The sequence below is a fragment of the Rousettus aegyptiacus genome, unplaced genomic scaffold (genome assembly GCF_014176215.1).
Source record: "Rousettus aegyptiacus isolate mRouAeg1 unplaced genomic scaffold, mRouAeg1.p scaffold_m13_p_6, whole genome shotgun sequence".
NCBI classification, from domain to species: Eukaryota; Metazoa; Chordata; class Mammalia; order Chiroptera; family Pteropodidae; genus Rousettus; species Rousettus aegyptiacus.
The window spans coordinates 85157251-85162230 of NW_023416309.1; the positions used below are offsets into that span (position 1 = coordinate 85157251).

At 45.9% G+C, this 4980-nt stretch overlaps 1 pseudogene; it reads right to left on the minus strand.

Annotated features, from left to right (window-relative positions):
* Nucleotides 1-216: 216 nt before the first annotated feature.
* LOC107510856 lies at nt 217-880 on the minus strand (annotated as a pseudogene).
* Between the last annotated feature and the right edge of the window lie 4100 nt (nt 881-4980).

Below are 4980 nucleotides of genomic sequence, written 5' to 3' on the forward strand. Positions count from 1 at the left end.
AAATATAAATAGAGTAGAATGCTGGTGAAGGCACAGAGCAAAGGATCTCATCAAGCTTTTAGTGCCATTTTCATTTAATAATCCAGCAGTATAGCAACCTAAAGACCTTGGCTGTGGTCACAGCAGGAGTTTTTATGGGATTGTTGTAAGAAACATAAGTGGCAACTGACGTTTCCTGGCTCACTGTGCTAAGTGAGCAGCTCCTGCACCAACTCCTCAGGGGGACCTGGCTGGGCCATGTAGCATAGGTATTTCTTTGGTGAACGCTCCTTTAGGGAAAACTCTCTTGGCTTCCTCTTCAGGGATAGCTGGAAGGACCATCACGCTGTCTCCATCCTCTAATCAACGGAGGCGGCAACCATCTTTTCCACCGTCAGCTGGAGAGAGAGAACTACTCTGAGAATCTCTTCAAGGTTCCTGCTGGTGGTAACTGGGTAGAGGATCGACAGCTTCAGTTTTGTATCAGGACCAAAAATAGACACGACAGGAGCTGACACAGGCATACCCCTTTTGTCCTTCTCTGCTGAGTCCAGCATGCCCAACAGGATGGCGAACTGCTAATACTTATTGTCAGTGATGGAAAAGGTAACTCTTCTGTGGTCTCCTCGCCATAGTAAGCATTAATATCCTTTCTATAGGCAAGATGGTCTTCAGCACTGTATATTGAAAGAGCAATCAGCTTTATGTTCTTCTTGGCAAATTCTGGAGCCAGCTTTGTGGCTCTGCCAGGCTCTGTGGTACATACTGGGGTGAAGTCCTGACAGTGAGAGAAGAGAATGCCCCATGAGTTTCCCAGACAGCCATGAAAACCGATGCGGCTGATGAAAGTATTGGCTTTGAAGTTGGGGGCCTCGTACTCCAGAAGGAAACCTCTGGGCATGGCAGCTGTGGTGACCCTGGAGAGCCATCCCCTAAGGATTTGATGAAAACTCTAAACTATAGATCTTCCCTCTGCCATGCACTCCTTATCTGTGGTTTCTTCGAAATTATTATTTCAATAGATTTTGGGCTGGGGGAGTTCTAAATGTGGGTGGTCTGCCAGCTTGAACTGAACACAACATTAATTTAACTTGGCCCCAAGGGTTCTTCCTCTTTGTAAAGAGATCTTTGAACCCAAATTCCTGGCCATTTAATAAGAGCCTGTCAAAAAAATCAGAAAAAGCACACAATTACCTATCCCTATAAGTAATGAAATAAACTAAGAGCAAAAGAAAATAATAATGCAAAACTCGGTTTAACTGCTTTTCTCACACAGTGCAGATTTATTAACTTCCATAAAGCAAAAAGTAGTTCAAAACCCTCAGTACAATCCCGGTTTGTCCCCCATTTGATGACTCACTGGTAGAGCCACCTGCAAGTCATTTATCCACTGACTTATTTCTTCCCTCATTATTAGGCATTGAGTGAGAGGATGGGAAGACACAGCACAAAGAGACACAATGTGCAGGCACAAAGCTAGACTTAGAGCAAGTTCACCTCGTCCCACGGAGAGGCATTATCCAGCCAGGCGCCACTGGATGCAGCTTGGGGAATACTTTTGAAGAGAAATCTTGCCCCTGAGTTGCTTCATAAATTTATAGGGAGGTTCAGAGTGGGGAACCAACTGGTCATGGAGTAATGGGAACTTTCAGGACTGGTCTTGCTGAGAAGAGAAACATTTGAAGCTTAGATGCCAGATACCCTGAGATTTTGCATACTAGCATAGGTATCACCTTTTCTCAGAAGGTAAATGTTTTAAATTTTGTGGGTCATACAAAGTCTCTGTCACATCTGCTCAGCTGTGTACTTGTAGAACAGAAGCAACCATGGGCAATATGTAAACAAATGGGCATGACTGTATTCCAATAAAACTTTATTTATAAAAATAGGCAGCAGGCTAGATTTGGTTCTTAGGCCACAGATTGCCAAGCCCTAACTGAGATACCTGGTAGAATCTTGCCGATCCAGCTTCTTGGGGTCAGGAGATGTTGCCTGGGCCATCAGCAAAGGGTTTGCCTCCTAATTCACCTACCCAATACTATTTGGCAGTCTTGTGAGGGAGAAAAATATTAGAGATAATCACATGTAACAAATATATAATTTTAAAACATGATAAGGGCTGCAAAGGATTAGTTATTGGATTTTACTAAACTGTATGACTGGAGAGCAAACTTACACTAAGGGTTAAAACAGATCCTCTCTAAGGAAGGATCATTTAACTGAGACCTAAAGGATAGGTGGGAGTTGGCCAGCTAAGAGTGGGCAGAATTGAAACCGTAGGAGAGGGACTAGCATGTGCAAAGGCCCTGAGACAAAAATGACGACAATGCCTCTGAAGGAGCCAAAGAGGGTCGGTGGGGATGGAGTACCTAGAAGAGAGAGAGGGTGGGCAGGGTGAGCCTCAGGAGGTAGCAGGGGCCCAATTATGGGGCATCTGGCAGGACATGTTATAAGGATTTTGGATTTTAGTCTAGATACGATGGGAAACTCGTGGAAGATGTTCAGGTGGTCACAGTGGGGTAAGAGAAGAAAGGAAATGGAGAGACCAAGTGGACATATTGTGGTCATCAGGGCGAGAGATCAGGATGGCATCTGTCGGTGCGAGAGTTTTCACGTCTGCAGGCATGTTTGTGTGCAGAGAGCTATTTGCAGTTACTTTGGTTTTAAAATAAATATTAGTTCAGTAGAGCAATAACTGTAAAACTGAGTTTCCTATAAGCCTTTTGCTTCACCCTTCTTAACCCCAGCCAACTACAGAAGGGGGTGCAAATGATGAGAACCAGCAGGGCCTGTCAGATAGAAGCAAGGGGTTGAGATTCTAGGAGGAAGTTGCCGAGGGTCGCTTGGGGACTTCTCCGCCCGAGGTGGGCCTGCAGGGAGGTGGTGGGAGCTGGTCCCCATGGATAGGGAGGAGCTGGGGAAGAGAAAATTAGTGGGGACTGCCTGGTAGGGACTTCACTGAGTCCCTGGTAAACGAGAGAGACTAGCAGTAAAATGGGCATAGGGGTGGTGCTCTCTTTCGGCAAGGGCCACATTGACAGAGAGAGGGAGGGGGAATTTCACGCTGGGTAAAGAATGGGGTAGAGTGCAATGTGCCCCTCTCCTGGCTGCTGACTCTCAGTTTCTCATCCTTCTCCTTCTTGCTCCACAGCTTTCTTACCCAAAATGGACATAAGTTCTGTGCCAAACCCAGCGATGTCTGGGCGCCGCAGTACATCAGATACCTGAACCACAAGACACGTGATCTGGTAGCAGTAGGACCACCAAAGCCCAAGGAAATGAGAAGAGGCTACAGAGCTATCCCTCTTCCCTAACCAACTCTCTCGGCCCTAGACAGTCCCTGGGCATTGTCTTGAACTGAAGCCCATTCTTGCTTTACCGTGCTCTCCTGCTCTGATGAATTCTGCTTTCTCCTGAAGCTTTGCCATGATATCCCACCTCTGGGGCTTGAGGATGCTTTGATCCCCAGGTGGCATCCGTCTTCCCTTTGCAGGCACCTGGTTGAAATAAAACTGTGCTATAGAAAGGGAACTTGGTGGTTTAAATTTGTTCTATTGCAGAACAGAACAAAAGAAATAAGATAGTTCTTTTATTTTACAGACATCTTATAATATTTACTATGTGTCAGGTACTTTTCTAAACATGTCAGTATCAACTAATTTAAATAGTGGAATGATGAGGGCAGAATTAGGTTCGGGGTATGGAAAACAAGTAACTATTCAGGACCTAGATAATGGGAACAGTGTGAAAATACAGACAATCATGTTAAATATTGTTTGTTTGCATGTGGATAGTTGAGGCACATAACTAACATACCTCCTTATTCCTTTTGTCCATCTTTCCTTGGAAGCTCTTCCTCTGATCTCAGCCATTTAAAACATTTACTTCTCCGTCTACCCTTCAAGACCTAGTATAAATAGCACCCCCTTGTCCTCCCTGCCGAAAGCCTCTTGTCCCAACCACTGAAGTCCTGCAATCTCTTCAGATGCTCCCTTGGCCCCTTTCCTTGATGCCTGACAATGACTTTGAAAATTTCCCCCACTACTACCCCGACTAAAGACAGAGCCAGGTTACATGATTACAAGGAGGAAAGGGGAGGTAGGCAGGAAGTGCTACACTCTGCTCTTGGATGCTGAGGCTGACACCAGCCTGACCATGCTTTGCTAGATGCAGACTGGAGAAGGGGTCTGGGGACTCTGTTGTGGCTCTGCCCTCTAACTCAGGCCTTGGGGAAGGCACTTCATGGATTTCTCCTTCAATCCTAAGCTCCTGTGGAAGAGGGATGCTATTTGACCCTACAGGTAAGAAATCTCTGTGCATCCATGAGTTTAGTGGTATGGTATGGGGACAATCTACTGTCAGGAGCAAAGTAAGGAAATTAATAAAGTCTATCTTTGGTGTTCTCGCATTTCCCCCAGTCAAGGCCCAGCTCCAGGCTTTAGAGCCTTAATACTATTGGGCTCATTCTCTCACACAAATCCCAGAGACCTGAAAACCAGTTCTCTGAACCTGCATTCACACTAAAATGTGATAAAAATTTCTGTGGAGCTCAAATCCTAAAAACAAAGGGACAAGGATCAGTGAGGGGTTGGAGAAAGCCTAAGGTGTCTGGGAAGGATGATGGGAGGGAGCACACGGGTAAAGGCAGTGCACTGCTGGGCACAGAAAATTTCCTGAAGCTGGAGGACCGAGCTGGTCAACACAGCTGTAGACAGAGATTAAGCAGCAGGGACACAAAGACATGGTACTCATGTCATACAGGTAACCCACAGTCACCTACCTGGCCACCAGCAAGGTGGAAGTGTCTGCCTGCAGGGGGAGCTAAGGAGCTTTAAGAAACACCTACTAGTTGCCAAGAATTGTGCAAAGTCCGCTACATGCACAACATCGTTGAATCATCCCCACATTCCTTTGGTGTAGAGATCATTACTCCCAGTTTACCGTAAAGTCCATACAGGGCACAGTTCCTCCTAACTCATCGCTGTCGAGCTCACTTCCCAG